The 17,885-nt window shown below is 45.7% G+C and overlaps 1 protein-coding gene across 1 annotated transcript in view; it reads left to right on the forward strand.

The window, feature by feature from the left end:
- LOC144153410 (thiol S-methyltransferase TMT1B-like) overlaps nt 1-17,885 on the forward strand; it is a 32,755-nt gene that overhangs the window by 404 nt on the left and 14,466 nt on the right. The gene's annotated exons all lie outside the window — the stretch shown is intronic.

Consider the following 17,885-nt stretch of genomic DNA (forward strand, 5'->3'; position numbering starts at 1 on the left):
CATTTTATAAACGTTTGGATGAAGAACCAACTGAACATTTTAAGTCTCTCATAACAAGTGCGCTAACCGCACTCGCATCTGAAAAAAAGTTGGAAAGCTCATTAATTAGGTCTCTTATTCCTCTAAGCCCCGTCGCAGGCCGTTTCTACCTCCTACCGAAGATACATAAACATGGTAATCCTGGCCGTCCAATCGTCTCGGGAATAGGAACTGTAACTGAATATATCTCCCGTTTTGTCGATACTGAAATCAACCACATTCCTGCAACGTTTGCTTCATACGTTAAAGACACCAATCAATTCTTATCTGATATCACTTCTGTTGAGGTCCCCGAAGGCGCCCTCTTGGTTACCTTAGACGTGGCGTCTCTGTATACTAACATACCGCATACCGACGGCATCCGATCTGTACTACTAGTATATGAGATATCATATATCAATAAGACCTTGGACAGCCAAACTTTAGCTACTCTTTTGCGCCTGATATTAGAGCTAAATAATTTTGAATTCTATGGAATCCATTACGTTCAGGTTAATGGTACATCAATGGGCACCGCCATTGGTCCTAACTACGCTAATATCTTCATGGGCTTGCTTGAGAATGAATTTCTAGCCAGCTGTGCTCTTAAACCTCTGTACTATAAACGCTTCATTGACAACATCTTCTTAATTTGGACACACAGCGAGGCCGCTCTTTTGTCTTTGATTAATGATTTTAATCAGGCTCAACCTTCTATTTCATTTTCCCATTCTATTTCCCAGTCAACCATCAATTTTCTTGACGTTACTTTGACTGTAGATAACGGTGAAATCGGGACTAAAATTTACCGCAAGCCAACCGACAGGCAACAGTACCTCCATTTTGACAGTAGCCACCCTAAGCATTGCAATACTAGTATCCCGTATAGTCAAGCCATCCGTTTCAAAAGAGTTTGTTCTAAGCAATCTGACTTCGAGTCCAACTGCCTATCGCGACGCCTTCACTAAACAAAAGTACCCTGCCGAAATTCTTGATGACGCATTTAGGCGCGCCGATGCTCTTGACCGTAATGACCTCCTCGATATTCAAGCGCGGCCTTCACCCCCGAAAAAACTAACCTCGTGGTTACGTACAACGCGTCAATGCCTAACATTAAGAACATTTTAAGTAAACACTACAATATTCTCAAGCAGAGTGATCGGCTGCAAGAAATTTTTCCCGAACCGCCACGGGTAGTATACCGCAGAGCTAGAAACCTTCGTGATATTTTAACTTCATCAAAAACCACACGTGTCGCTCCATCTGGGTGCCATCCTTGCAACAAGCCCCGTGGCAAGGTTTGCGCACACATGACTACTACCCGATCGGTTACCAGTTCAGCCTCGAAGTACTGCCTAAAAATAAATAGCGATCTTTGCTGTGACAGTGAAAACGTAATCTATCTGCTAGAATGTTCTCTTTGCAACCTGCAATATATTGGTCAAACGGCGCTATCGTTTAGACTGCGTTTCAATAACCACAGGGAACATGTAACCTCCCTTCCGCATCTTCCGCTATCCCCGCACGGGGCACCTTGAGCAATCTTGGTGACGGTACTGGCGATACCGCGGACCCCGAGCCCCCAAACATAAGCTGGATCCAACCGTGGCGATGTGTTTATAGGTGGAGGGTTAGAAACCACGAACGGTGGCCGTCGGAGCCCAGGTCAAGCTCCGGCGGATGGGCTCCCTGTCTGTTTACCAGGCAGGGAGCTCCGGGACCTCTCAGGCTATCAGGGTAAGGTTTGAGAAGAAGGAACCCCCGTCCCCTGCTTCTATACTATGATGTATGGCATTCTCTAAACCCCCCCCCCAAACGTGATCGGTCCCTGAAAAGGGGCCGCACCGAAGTATCTTTTCCTTCATTGCCATCTTTGACATTTCCTGAACCAGATAATTTTTCTCGATTTCTTGTCATGGAATCCATCAATCCAACCCACCCCCTTGCATCTCAGTCAGTCTTCTTGATTGCCAAGTATCTTGAAGACGTAGTAGGAAAATCGTATAAGTGCAAGAAACAAAAGTCTGGTGAACTCCTAATTGAAATAAATGACAAGCAGCAGTCTGCAAAGCTTCTTGCTCAGACTAGACTGGCTGATCTCGACATCCGGGTCACACCCCATCGGAGCCTCAACAGCTCACAGGGTGTGATATCCGAGACAGACCTCCTGAACGAAACGGATGCGGATCTCCTTGCCGGCTTGAAGGATCAGGGCGTCACTGCCGTGAGACGCATCAATATCCGCAGAGACGACAGGGAGATTCCGACCAAACACATTATCTTGACTTTCGACCGCGCAGTTCTTCCACAATACATAAACGCAGGTTTTATCCGTTGCTCCATCCGTCCCTACATCCCGAACCCGCGGCGCTGTTTTAAGTGCCAGAGGTTCGGGCACGGTACGAACTCTTGCCGTGGCCGAACGACGTGTGCAAAATGCGCGGCGCACGATCATCCGAGCGAGAACTGCCCATCCGAAACTCTCACTTGTGTAAATTGCGGGGGGCCGCATGCAGCGTACTCCCGCAAGTGTGAAAAATTCCAAATGGAAAAAAAGATAATTAACATCAAGGTCACGGAGAACATCACCTTCCCAGAGGCGCGAAAGAGGTTCGCCTCTTTCCCTCTGGGGAGGTACGCAGACGCGGCTCGCCGGGGGGCGGAGCGGCGTCTGGTTTCCACAGGGACCCAGTTCAGCGAGTCTGACCTGGTCCCGCCCCCGCCCCCCGCTGGGTTGCCTCACGCAGCCCAACCTGGCACCACGCCGCTTGCTGAGGCAGCAGCGGTTGTGGTGCAAACCACTTCTGTCGGGACCGGTGCCGCTCCCGCCTCTGTCTCCCCGTCCTCCAGTCCGTTGGAGGGTACCGAGGTGATGGACACCACGGGCCCCGCACCGGCTCCCACCGTCACCGCACCGCCCGTGCCACCTCTGGTGCCCCGGACGCCCTCGGCGGTGGCGGCTCAAACGAAGGGCTCCCGAGGGGGGCCCAAGTCCGGGGGGCCCGGTCCGTCGGGCACCCCTCGGACATCCGACGACGAGATGGATGTCGGGCCGTTCCTGCCTGCAACGCAGCGCAAGGAGCGGCCACCGACTTCGAAGCCTACAGACAGACCTAAAAAGCCTAACCCCAGAGTAACAGCCCCGAAAGACGACACATGAACACATACACACACTCCATTCATTCTTAAACCTAAATAATGGGAACAGAAAACATCATTCAATGGAACTGCAGAGGCCTCCTTAAAAATCTTGATGATGTGTATGATATCCTGCATGCCAATCAGCCAAGTCTCATGTGTCTCCAAGAGACTCACCTCAATTCCAAACAGACAAATTTCTTAAATAGGTACATGGTATTCAGAAAGGACAGGGTTGGCTGCACACACTCTTCAGGAGGTGTGGCAATTGTCGCCCGGAAATCCTTAGCCTGCCACCCTGTCACTCTGAACACTGTCCTCGAGGCTGTAGCAATTCGAACAATAATATTTAATAGGTTGGTAACGGTGTGCTCCATTTACATTCCTCCTGATCATGCACTTTCGAGCTCTGATTTCGAGGCGCTGGTCGACCAGCTGCCCGAACCATACATCCTAACAGGCGACCTTAATGCGCACAACTCTCTTTGGGGCTCCTCCAGAACGGATGCCCGAGGTCGCCTGATAGAGAAATTTCTTACATCTTCAGGAGCATGCCTTTTCAACAAAAAACAGCCTACCTACCATAACTTAGGACATAATACGTACTCACATCTCGACTTGGCTATTGGTTCTGCAATTCTCTTTCCATGTCTTGAGTGGGGCGTGGGCACGGACCCATATGGTAGTGACCACTTCCCCACATCCCTAACATACAGAGGTAAAGGCCCATGCAGTCCATCTGCCCATAACAGGTTTAATTAATCAAAAGCAAACTGGAGTACATTCACAGAAACATCTAAACTACACCACACAACCATAAAACACCTACACGTGGAGGAAGCAGCCCTCTCGTCACGGCGCACATAGTCGACGCCGCCGAAAAGTCCATGCCCCAGGCCTCCAGTGCGTCCCGCAACCCAAGGAGGCCCTGGTGGAACGAGGACTGCAGGCGGGCGCGAGAGGCCCAGAACAAGGCGTGGGGTGTCCTTCGCCGGTACCCCACGTCAGATAACCTAATTTCTTTTAAACGGGCAAAGGCTTTGGGGAAGCGAGTGCGTCGTGAGGCAAAAAGGGAGAGTTGGCGGAACTTCCTCACTTCCATCAACTCATACACTGACACACACAAAGTCTGGACACGAATACGAAAACTAAAAGGACAACAGACACACAGCCTGCCCCTGGTTAGTACAACAGGGGACACACTGGAAGACCAGGCTAACACACTTGCACAACACTTCGAACACGTGTCCAGTTCAGCACAATACACAAACACTTTCATGAAACACAAGACATCTGTAGAAAAGAAGTCCTTGCGTGATAACAACAAGTCGCACACTTCTTACAATTCTCCTTTTTCTATTCATGAGCTGAAGGTTGCTCTGAGCACATGTAAGCCTTCAGCTCCAGGTGCAGACAAAATCACATACACCATGATACAACACCTACACCCAGACACTCTTGAAACACTCCTACATCTATACAACAACATATGGCTTTCGGGGCACATTCCTCGCTTTTGGAGGGAGGCCATAGTAGTGGCTTTCCTGAAGGAAGGAAAGGACCCTTCCTCTCCTGCTAGCTATCGGCCCATCGCCCTCACAAGCTGCCTGTGCAAGCTCCTCGAGAAGATGATAAATAGGAGACTCGTGTACTTTCTTGAGTACAATGGTCTTCTCGAGGGCTGCCAGGCAGGCTTCAGGGCGGGGCGGTCCACGAACGACCAACTCGTCGCGCTCGAGTCCTATATAAAGGATGCTTTCCTCCACAAACAATATTGTATGACGGTATTCTTTGATCTGGAAAAAGCGTACGATACCGCGTGGCGGTATGGCATCCTAAGCGACCTCAAGTCCTTCGGCATGTCAGGTAACATGATAAACACACTTGCCAGCTACTTGTCTCAAAGAACCTTTCGTGTGCGAGTTGGAACTGCACTGTCTAGGGTTCATGTGCAGGAAAATGGAGTGCCACAAGGTGGAGTTTTAAGTTGCACCCTTTTTCTTCTGAAAATGAATTCCCTTAGGAAGGCGCTGCCACCGTCGATTTCCTGTTCAGTCTATGTAGACGACATTCAACTCTCCTTTAAATCCTGTAACCTGTCTGTCTGTGAGCGCCAGGTCCAGCTTGGTGTTAACAAGCTAGCTGGCTGGGCAGATGGCAATGGTTTTAAATTTAATCCCGGGAAGTGCACTTGTATTTTGTTTTCCAAGAGACGTGGTATCCGGCCGGATCCAGACATTCAACTCCACGGTGTCTCTATTCCTGTAAAAAAGGAGCACAAGTTCTTGGGTATTATCTTTGACGAAAAGCTGACATTCATCCCACACATAAAACAACTAAAACATAAATGCTTAAAAACAATGAATATCCTGAAGGTTCTGTCGCACATCTCTTTTGGTGCCGACAAACAACTTCTCTTACGTGTTTTTACCAGCTTGATAGGTTCACGATTGGACTATGGTAGCGTTGTTTATGGGTCAGCAAGTAAAACATCTCTCAAAATGCTGGACCCAGTGCTCCATCTCGGGCTCCGCCTGGCGTGTGGCGCCTTCCGCACTAGCCCGGTCGAAAGCCTCTATGTGGAGTGCAACAAATGGAACCTACAACGTCAGCGAGCTTACACAGATCTCCTTTATGCTTTTAAAATTTCATCCATGCCTCACCATCCTTTTAAATCAGTTTTTCATGATACGTCCATGACTGAACTCCTTTTAAATCGACCATCGATCTCTGCGCCCTTCTCTTACAGAGTTAGAGAGGAGGCGTCAGAGCTTGCTGTCTCCTTTTTAGATACAATCCAAAGTTCTCTGACGGATTTTATAGCACCATGGCATCTCCGCCCTGTATCATGCGACACATCTTTTACACATCTAGATAAAAAGCGAGCTCCCACATGTGCAATTCTGCAGCATTTCTTGTATTTGCAGCAGAAGTATGAGTGCTCTGAATTTTATACGGATGCCTCTAAGACTTCCACCTCTGTGTCCTGCGCGGCGCATGGGCCCGGCCTTAGTGTCACCAAAACTCTGAATAGTCATACTAGTATATTTACGGCAGAGGCTTACGGTGTACTTCTTGTTGTCAATCATATACTTCAAAGTCACATCCCACAATCCATTATATATACAGACTCCCTCAGTGTCGTGCGGGCGTTGTCGTCAACAAAGTCTTCGAAAAATCACGTTGTAAATCTAATAGTCAAGGGTATTATGTCGGTGTATGTACGCAAGTTTGAACTGGTTCTTTGCTGGGTCCCTGGCCACAGTGGTATAGCCGGGAACGAAGCAGCGGACCGAATGGCTGCTGCTGCTACACTCTCGAATACAGTAGACATAACCACATTACCCTACACCGACATGAAACCACACATCAGACAACAACTTCGCAAAACATGGCAAACGCACTGGAGTGAACAAACAGACAACAAGTTACACGTAATAAAACCACACTTGGGACCATGCACCACCGACACACGTAATAGATACACTGAAGTCGCCTTGGCTAGATTACGGATAGGGCACACTCATGCAACGCACTCGCACCTTCTCACGGGGTCTCCAAGACCTCTGTGCAGCAGGTGCGGAGAGGTCCTATCCGTGATCCACATCCTCATACAATGTAAGGCACTCGACATTACACGACGAAAACACTTCCCACAACTACACACACGACATATTCCACCACACCCGTCATACTTGTTAGGAGATGAAGCCATGTTCTCTGTTCAGCGAACCTTAAGGTTCCTATCTGAAGTTCATTTCTTAGAACTCATCTCTTATCACCCATAGTTTTACCCCTGGTCCTATACACCAGCCACCTTATTTAATTTTTAACCACTCTTGTTCTTCACCCTGGCCCTTTACACCAGCCGTGCTCATTGTTTTTAACTGATTTTATTTCGTGTTCTCCTATCAAATCACTTTGTGTTTGGCGCTCTTTGCCCATGTCGGCCTTGCGCCAATAAAATCAATCCATCATCATCATCAGCATCTTCCGCTATCCAAACACGTGAACGTTACAGGCCATTCCTTTGATCATATCAAACCCACCATCCTTCAGTCTGGTTTTCGTACCCACCATGATAGAGAAGTTCGCGAGTCATTCCTAATTTACAAATTTAACACCTTAGCATCTGGTTTAAACGAAAGTCTGGGGACATTAAGCTGCCTGAACACGCAGTAATGTGATAACACTGTGTTCTGCTGTTGAACTGAATATTCATAGGCAATTGTTCATGTTGTCGCTGTTAAGGGTCGTTGCTCGTGTTCTTGGTGTTTATAGAGACAACCTTGTAAAGATAGCCTTGCTTTTGTATAAGCACAGACACCGTGCAGAAAACATTTATTGATAATTCTGGGCACCATAGCGTCTATGTAATGCTTTAGACAAGCCCCTGTATCTCGTGTTTGCCTCTATCATTTTCTTCCCTTTCCCCATTCAACCGCTGTAGCTGATTTGTAGTTTTGAAACATATATAAGCTGTACGACAAACGCCATCGCTGTATCTGACGAAGACCGGTCCCTCGGCAGAAATGTTATTAAATCTGTTCCTTTTTTTACCGTGGTCGGAACAATTTTTGTATATATATATATATAAATATATATATATAATAAATTAGAGTCACCACGAAAAACATAACAATATTTAATACGACGTTTCGGCTGGGAACCAGCCTTTTTCAAGACACTCGAATCATGGCCCGGGGGTAAAAATGAAGGTACCCTTCACCACGAGTAGTCCGAGTGGCGCTGGCTACCACCCCCAATTGCCGGAAACAAAAATACTTGAGCATAAAATACCCGAGAAAGTGGTGGGGAAACAGCCCCGCCGGTACCGTAGTGGTCATCGCACCAGACCGGTATTCTGGAGGTCGTGGGTTCGGATCCCACCCGGCGGGCATTTTTTCACCACTTTCTTTCTGACTCAAAAAATTCTTCATCTGTGTTTATGACCTACCGCATTCCCCACTTTGCTTTCGGAGGTTTTCTTGACTGCCAACCCTTATTCAATATATATATGTAAAAATATATATAGATATATATGTAAATACATATATATATATATATATATATATATATATATAAGAGAAGAAAAACTTCGAACAAGGTAAATGCACGATTGTGGCCTACGTTTCAGCAAAGAGAACTTGCTTTCCTCAGGGCAATTTCTCGCCTGGCAGGCGCGGTTTATATAGGGGTAGAACCCCAGGTGAAAGGAGAGGGAAAGATGGAAGGGAAATTGAGCAAGCTGATTGGTTTGGGAGTGTGTCGTGGGAGAGATTAAGGGGCCAAGAAGGTTGTCTAGTTTAAGCCGCGAGTAGGTCACACGGAAGTCAGCTGGTGGTTGATATTCGTGGAATTTTTGGAGATAAAGGATGAGAGGGTGTTTGTTGACCCGCCGCGGGGTATAGGGAAAGGATCTCAGAACCGCCGGCAGCAGACCAGGCGGTGAGGGTGGGGTCCTTATCAGAAACTATCTGCAAGCCTCAGGTCAAAAGAAAAGATAGAAAAGGTGGGGAAACTAACTAGGTCAAGGAAAAAAGAAAAAAAAGGAGAAAAAAAACAGGTAGGGAAACCACATATACCCACACACAAAAGAAAAAGCAATGACCCGGCAACTGAAATGGCACGTGTCACCCACGGCAACATTCCTGGAACAGGCCTGTCCTGAAACTCAAAAACGAAAAGATAAAGTTAGAGTGAGGTACGGGGCACAAGACCACGTGGAGTAAAAAAAAAAGAGAGAAAAATTAAACAATAAAATTGAATTCCAAAAGCAAAGGTTGAAGGGATGAGGGCGAGTATTAAGCTAGACGCTAAGGAATGAAAAAAAACGAAATTAGGTGATCAGGTACAGAGCAGAGTGAACGGTCATAGTCTTTGGATGAGGTATATGCACGAAAATGCCTAATGCTGTATTCCCATTGAATATCGCAAGGATTCCAAGTTGCCCTTAGACGTATTAATTCCAGCAGGTTCCATGGAATTGAATTTGTGAATTAAGTAGGATTCTCGGTATTTCCTGTCCCTAGGAGACTTAAAATTTGACTGAAGTATATATAACTTAAGGTCATCAAAATTGTGGCCTGGTTAATTGAAATGCTGCGCTACAGCTATGGAGGATTTGCTAAGAGTATCTGCCCGGTGACCATTAAGCCGTAGGCTCATAGGTTGGCTCGTTTCGCCTATATACTGTTTGTGGCACATTGAGCATTCCAACATATACACAATGTTGGATGAAGTGCACGTAAAACTTGAATTAATCTTGTGGACATAATTACTGGCTGTGCTTTTTACAACGCAGTCTGTTTGCAGGTGCCTAAAAGTCTTGCATCTGGGGCGGGAGCAGCTGGCTATGACTGGTTGCTTTGAAGGCCCTGTTTTAGCATGCACTAAAATATCTTTTAGATTCCTGTTTCTCCGGTAGGTAACCCTTGGTGCTTCCGGGAAAGTCTTTTTAAGTCGGTCGTTACTGGCTAAAATGGGGTAGTACTTCCGCAGTATATTTTTTACGTTTGGGAGGGCGGTTGAAAATGTAGTTATTAGGGCAGGTGGCCTGGCGCTTTCGTTTTGCCGCTGTTTGTTGAGAACGTCATCCCTTTTGAGATTAGACCACGGTGTAAGAATTAGACACACGTCAGTACGCGTGATCGAGCGAGCTTTTGGGGTGGTTCCTGTTCATATGTATATATATATAGATATATATATATATATATTTATAGATATATATATATATATAGTATAAGTAAACAGTTGGATACACAGCAAGAACAATAACAAACAATTTTTACTTACGTAGCGGCAACGGGACTTGCCTTCATCAGAGTAAAGTTACATGATTTTGCTGTCGCAAACATTTTGAACACATTTCTTATATAGGTTTGCATAAAACTGTGAGAAGGAGCGGAAAATGTTTCGGAAAAGGAGAGTGTGCATACAGTCAGGCTACGCCTATGTTAAAACATCAACAAACAAACAAACAAACAAAAATAAATAAAAAGGGGGGGAGCGAGAGAGAGAAAAAGGGGTCGTGTTAACAATGCAGCGTTCAAGGTTGCACCATGACGGGTCAACGTATGCCGCGCGGGCTGCAAGTTCAGACAATGGGGGAAACTGGACAACCGCGGCTTGAAAAGAAAGGGAAGAGTATACAGTAAGGTATTCAGTGGCTGGGGAGACTGGTTCGGGGGGAAGCGAAGATGGGTGTGCCCCCCGCGGGTGAAGAGAATAGATAGGGGGCACAAATGAGCATTTCACAGAAGCTAGCAATTGAACAGGAAATAGGTAGGGTCACAAAAGGTTAAACATGAATAGATCACAAAGAGTTAAACATTCTTAAGAGGTGGTGGGAACGAGGCCTCCTTCCCCAGGACAAAAGGCATTGTTGAGCCGCATTAGGCTAATAAAGCTGCTGTATTAGGAGAGTTTCTGCGAATTCTGATGGCAAACTCGAGGGTAGGAATAATGAACATAGTTATAAAAATTATGAAGCCGCTAATTTTAATCGAGGGATAAGCACGTTAGTTTACCGTAACTTTCATTAATTCCAAGTGTGGCTGACCCAAACTTATAAATGAGCTAAGATTCCCGAACCTCGCGGTCGTGGTGCGTTTTGAAGGCGGATTCTAAAATCGTTGCTTTAAGATGTTCAAATGCATGCCCGGGACTATTCACATGTCTTGACGGGGCAAATAAGGGCAGCTTTTTGCATGAGAGCGGTGATTATTGAACCGTATTCGGTAGGGCGTTTCAGTTTGGCCGATATATTGTTGCCTACAAACAGTGACCACTACACAGCGCGCCACCAGCACGGCTTCAGACTACTACGTAAATATAAAAGGTAACTTTAACTGTGACTCCGCTAATGTCGTATATCTTCTAGAGTGCACTGTTTGTAGGCAACAATATATCGGCCAAACTGAAATGCCCTTCCGAATACGGTTCAATAATCACCGCTCTCATGCAAAAAGCTGCCCTTATTTGCCCCTGTCAAGACATGTGAACAGTCCCGGGCACGCATTTGAACATCTTAAAGCAACGATTTCAGAATCCGCCTTCAAAACGCACCACGACCGCGAGGTTCGGCAATCTTATCTCATTTATAAGTTTGGGTCAACCACACTTGGAATTAATGAAAGTTACGGAAAACTAACGTGCTTACCCCTCGATTAAAATTAGCGGCTTCATAATTTTTATAACTATGGTCATTATTCCTGCCGTCGAGTTTGCCATCAGAATTCGCAGAAACTCTCCTAATACAGCAGCTTTATTAGCCTAATGCGGCTCAACAATGCCATTTGTCCTGGGGAAGGAGGCCTCGTTCCCACCACCACTTAAGAATGTTTAACTCTTTGTGATCTATTCATGTTTAACCTTTTGTGACCCTACCTATTTCCTGTTGAATTGCTAGCTTCTGTGAAATGCTCTTTTGTGCCCCCTATCTATTCTCTTCATCCGCGGGGGGCACACCCATCTTCGCTTCCCCCGAACCAGCCTCCCCAGCCACTGAATACCTTACTGTATACTCTTCCCTTTCTTTTCAAGCCGCGGTTGTCCAGTTTCCCCCATTGTCTGAACTTGCAGCCCGCGCTGCATACATTGACCCGTCATGGTGCAACCTTGAACGCTGCATTGTTAACACGACCCCTTTTTCTCTCTCTCGCTCCCCCCCTTTTTATTTATTTATTTATTTATTTATTTATTTTGTTTGTTTGTTTGTTGATGTTTTAACATAGGCGTAGCCTGACTGTATGCACACTCTCCTTTTACGAAACATTTTCCGCTCCTTCTCACAGTTTTATGCAAACCTTTATAAGAAATGTGTTCAAAATCTTTGCGACAGCAAAATCATGTAACTTTACTCTGATGAAGGCAAGTCCCGTTGCCGCTACGTAAGTAAACATTGTTTGTTATTGTTCTTGCTGTGTATCCGACTCTTTACTTATACTATTTCTGCGCGCTTTGTGAGTTGATCTTTCTCTAGATTTATATATATATATATATATATATATATATATAGAGAGAGAGAGAGAGAGAGAGAGAGATCATGAGGTTCGATGGGCCAGTATAAAAATAGTGAAAGAAGTCGACTGACACGTTTCCCGTTTTTGTTGCCAACAGTTTCGGAGTTAGAAACTCCTTCTTCAGGGCTGTATTTTACTTTCTCACATTGCGTCTTTATACAAAAACTTCTTTGAGGGAGGGTTACTTCCCTCATCCCTATATATATATAGGGTTACTTCCCTCACCCCTCATATATATATATATATATATATATATATATATATATATACATACGCCCCGGAGGTTGAAAAGAAGGTCCCCTTCTCCCCGTATAGTCAGAGTGGGACTGGCTACCACCGCCAAGCGTCAGATACACTTCTAGTAAATATAAATAGCCCAGAAAGTGAAGGAGAAGGAGAAGTTAGAAGAGTATGCAGTGATGACAGTGACTACGTAGAGCACCTAGACGAACTGAAGGCCACCCTTATGAACAGGAACCACCCCGAAAGCTCGCTCGATCAGGCGTACCAACGTGTGTCTAATCTCAAAAGGAATGACGTTCTCAAGAAACAGCGGCAAAACGAAAGCGCCAGGCCACCTGCCCTAATAACTACATTTTCAAACGCCCTCCCAAACGTAAACAATATACTGCGGAAGTACTACCCCATTTTAGCCAGTAACGACCGAATTAAAAAGACTTTCCCGGAAGCACCAAGGGTTACCTACCGGAGAAACAGGAATCTAAAAGATATTTTAGTGCATGCTAAAACAGGGCCTTCAAAGCAACCAGTCATAGCCAGCTGCTCCCGCCCCAGATGCAAGACTTGTAGGCACCTGCAAACAGACTGCGTTGTAAAAAGCACAGCCAGTAATTATGTCCACAAGATTAATTCAAGTTTTACGTGCACTTAATCCAACATTGTGTATATGTTGGAATGCTTAATGTGCCACAAACAGTATATAGGCGAAACGAGCCAACCTATGAGCCTACGACTTAATGGTCACCGGGCAGATACTCTTAGCAAATCCTCCATAGCTGTAGCGCAGCATTTCAACCAACCAGGCCACAATTTTGATGACCTTAAGTTATATATACTTCAGTCAAATTTTAAGTCCCCTAGGGACAGGAAATACCGAGAATCCTACTTAATTCACAAATTCAACTCCATGGAACCTGCTGGAATTAATGCGTCTAAGGGCAACTTGGAATCCTTGCGATATTCACCGGGAATACAGCATTAGGCATTTTCGTGCATATACCTCATCCAAAGACTATGACCGTTCACTCTGCTCTGTACCTGGTCACCTAATTTCTTTTTCTTTTTTTTCATTCCTTAGTGTCTAGCTTAATACTCGCCCTCATGCCTCCAACCTTTGCTTTTGAAATTCAATTTTATTTATTTAATTTCTCTTTTTTTTTTACTCCGCGTGGTCTTGTGCCTCGTACGTCACTCTAACTTTATCTTTTCGTTTTTGAGTTTCAGGACAGGCCTGTACCAGGATTGTTGCCGTGGGTGACACGTGCCATTTCAGTTGCCGGGCCATTGCTTTTTCTTTTGTGTGTGGGTTTATGTGGTTTCCCTCCCTGTTTTTTTCTCCTTTTTTATTTTTTTCTTGACCTAGTTAGATTTCCCCCGTCTCTATCTTTTCTTTTGACCTGAGGCTTGCAGATAGTTTCTGATAAGGACCCCACCCTCACCGCCTGGTCTGCTTCCGGCGGTTCTGAGATCCTTTTCCTATACCCCGCGGCCGGTCAATAAACACCCTCTCATCCTTTCTGTCCAAAACTTCCACGAATATGAACCACCAGCTGACCTCCGTGTGACCTACTTCGCGGCTTAAACTAGACAACCTTCTTGGCCCCTCAATCTCTCCCCCGACACACTCCGAAACCAATCAGCTTGCTCAATTTCCCTTCCATCTTTCCCTCTCCTTTCACCTGGGGTCCTACCCCTATATAAACCCTGCCTGCCAGGCGAGAGATTGCCCTGAGGAAAGCAAGTTCTCTTTGCTGAAACGTAGGCCACAATCGTGCTTTTACCTTGTTCGAAGTTTTTCTTCTCTTATATATATATATATATATATATATATAGTCTGGAAAGATAAAAACTCACACAGAGCGCGAAAAAATAAGGTTAGTAGAGACAGAGACAAACGAGAAAGACGTAGACAATAGAAATAAGTTTACTGACGTTTCAGGAAGAAGACCTCTTCCTGAAACGTCAGTAAACTTATTTCTATTTCTTACGTCTTTCTCCTGTGTCTCTGTCTCTACTAACCTTATATATATATATTTAGAGAGAGAAAGAGAGAAAGAGAAAAACTGACAAAGTGCGCAGAAATAGCATAATTAATGAGTCGGATACGCAGCAAGAAAAATAACAAAGAAGGTTTACTCACGTAGCGGCAATGGGACTTTCCTTCATCAGAGTACAGTTACACGATTTTGCTGTCAGAAACATTTCGAACACATTTCTAATATATCTTTGCGGAAAACTGTGAGAAGAACAGGAAGATGTTTCGGAAACGGAGAGTATGCATACAGTCTGGATATGCCCATAGTACAACAACAACAAAAAAGCAGAGAGAGGGAGAGAAAGAAAGGGGTTGAATTAACAAGGCAGCTTTCAAGATTGCACGACGACGGGGCAGCGCACGAGGCGTAGGCTGCAAGTTCAGATTGCGCGGAAGCCTGGAGAATCACGGTTTCATAAAGAAGGGAAAAATATACAATAAAGTATTCAGTGGGTGGGGATACTGGTTCGAACGGATCCATCCAGGCATGAAGAAAGACTGTATTTTGGGTGTGCCTTACGCAAATGGAAAGAATAGATACGATGCACAAAAGAGCATTCCAGAGTCTGTTAGCAACCCAACAGGAAATAGCGTCCTTTGATGATCACTTGCTTCGAAGTTTACTAGCACTGCTTCTAGAGTATACAGTCACGAGCAAATAAAACTCGACAACAAAAATAACAACCAGATAAACAAACTGCGCCAATTCTTTCCATACAAGTCAAAATAACGCGTAGCTTGTTTAAAAAACCAAGTATTGACAATTTCGCTTTCAAAAACCATATAGCGCGCCAATTTTGAAACTCAAAGAACGGAATTTCTCAGTTTCGTTCGTTTTGGTTCCCATTTCCGCGTTCGTATTGCATCTGTCTATGACTATACATATCTGTTGTTTGGGGTGGGGGAAAGCCATATGGAGGGGCAATCCATTCTTTCGTGGTATAATGTTGTTGTAGCTCCGCAAGGGGGGTATATTAACCTGTTACATATGCGAACTTTTTACATTATATATTAGAATTCGGGAACGTCTGGCCAAAAATTGTATGTGGAGTTTGATAGGATTGTCTAAGTGTGCTATCATTCTTAAGCGTTTCCGAAGGATTAGGGTGAGGCCGTCGGAGGTGATATCCGCCCGTTTTTTAACTTGACGGTTGGTCATGTGGGTGGTTCAGCTTCCCTCAAGTTCTCCCCCTACCGGGGTCCAGGTGGTCCTATGCATTTTTTCGGGAAGTTTGGCGGTTTTATTCAGCCCTTGAGCGATCCCTCGGTATATTTTGCCGTTTATGTAATTCCGATCGGCTGGCATGGCGACTTTGCCGCTACACTCCGGTCCGAGTTAAGAACAACAATAACTCATGCAATGTGTGACTCGGGATAAGCGGCGAAAGTGTGACGTCAACAGACCTTAAGGAGAGAAAGTCGGACTAATTGGTTTGATGATATTGTGTACATTGTACTAGCGCAAGGACGGAACACACAAGTCAGAAAATGGCAGGACGAACGCTTGTCTTGAAATAAATTTTCACTAAATGCACGTACACGCTACGTCGTCGGCGCAAGCGCCAGAAGGAATACAAATATAAAAGAGAGACCTCAATCATCTACACGTGTTCGGGTTATTCCGGGCTTCAGGAACCGTCGTTCTTTTGTGGACAATGCCACAGAAGGGGTTGTGATACACGCGTCGCCTGTTTGGCAAATACGATATGCATTGTAGATTTCGCTCTCACGTTGGCTCCTTACCCTGCGGATAAACTGTTTGTTTTGTGTGCTGGAGTGCATGTTCACCTGCGACAATGGTCGGCCAAGCACCCCCTTCCATTACAGCCAATATTGCTGAGCGATGCTCTCTAAGTCTGTCAATCAGGCAAGGCCCCGTCTGTCTTATGTGATATTTACGGCAGGATAGCGGAATGCGATAGAATAGACCAGTACTGCAGGGAACGAAGCGCGCGGCGGCCTTTTTGACCCCTCAAGTCTTTTTATTTCGCAGTTGACTTTCCGACAAATTTGCGCCATTCTGTGGGGAGACGAAAACCCAACCTACACAAGGCATTTTCCCGCCACCTCTTTGAGTCACTGCGAGAGCTGATAAATGTATGGGACCACCACTGGCCTCACTCCCTCAGACTCCTCGTTTTCCTCAGTATTGCTTCGAATTCCTTTTATTTTGGCAAAAAGTCTCTCTGTTGCACTGGAAATTGTTTCTTCATGCAAACCTGCTATTTTTTAACCGCATGACGGTAGTGCTAACCCAGGGTTCACGCCACTTATCTAGAGCGAGACGCTGGCAGTTTTTCGCTATTCACCATGTTATAATTTCGGAGTGCGCCGAATTATCAGTAAAAATTTTCTTTTCAGATCGCGGATTATATCGAAAGCATACGTTTTCACGGTTCATAGATATGCATATGTCAAGGTACTGCAGACGCCCGTTTTCAGCATTTAATACGTGAACCGAAGTCCTTCCCTAATAGTTGTAAAAATGTGAAGAAGGCTGTCGACAACAGGGACTCTTTCATGACGCTCGATCCTTTTTTAATTAACAAGCTGGTCATCGACATTTGTAAGAACCGTGGCAACAGTTGTTAAATCTAGGCAGGAGGCAATACGCTCGTCAAAGTAGGCCAAAACAAAGTCCCTTAAATTTGCTGCTACACAAGACCCTGTACACATTCATTTAGCCTACTTTGACAAACGTATTGCCTCGTGGCTAGACCCAGCAACTGTTGCCATCGTATTTAAATATGTTGATGACTACGTTCTCATTATAGAAAATGAAGGTGGAATTGGCGTGTGACGCGAGCGAAAACTGGCGGCGTTGACACGATCAACGAAAGAATAGCGAACGCGCTCGCTTGCTCGAACTTGAGTGTTCCATGGATTCCACGAGAACAGGACGTCCGGGTCCTTCTTTCCTTGCATGAACCGCCACACGCTGGCGCCGAAAACCCGCCCGGGCTCCTGGTTTCTTCCCTCATGGACCACTAACGCCGACTTCACAAACACGATCACCGCTCCTGAAGATTTTCTTCAGGATCCCGCTACCCCCTAGCACGAAATTGAGGGCTACGTAACCCTCCTCACCGAGAAAACGAAAACCTACTACGTAGAAACCTACTACGTTACAGCCTGGGAATATGACGACAGCATATGACGTGCGAACACCTCCCGATCGTCACCTCCCCGCCGGTTCCTCAAACTCGGCTGCTGGTGAGCCCACGCACGGTCGAATGGTGGGCAAATCCACCGCTGATCCTGCTATTTCTGCTCCATGCGCCACCCTTCCCAGGCTGCACACCACGCCTTGCTCTGGAGACCTTCGTCACTGGCAGCAATTCTGGAAAATATTTGACGCAACCATGCACACCAGCCAACATTTGACGAAAACAGACAAACTCACGTACGCCCTTTGTCGAAATTTTGTGGCA

This window comes from Haemaphysalis longicornis, unplaced genomic scaffold (genome assembly GCF_048455015.1).
Source record: "Haemaphysalis longicornis isolate Haplotype H1 unplaced genomic scaffold, Haemaphysalis longicornis Haplotype H1 scaffold_9, whole genome shotgun sequence".
NCBI lineage: Eukaryota > Metazoa > Arthropoda > Arachnida > Ixodida > Ixodidae > Haemaphysalis > Haemaphysalis longicornis.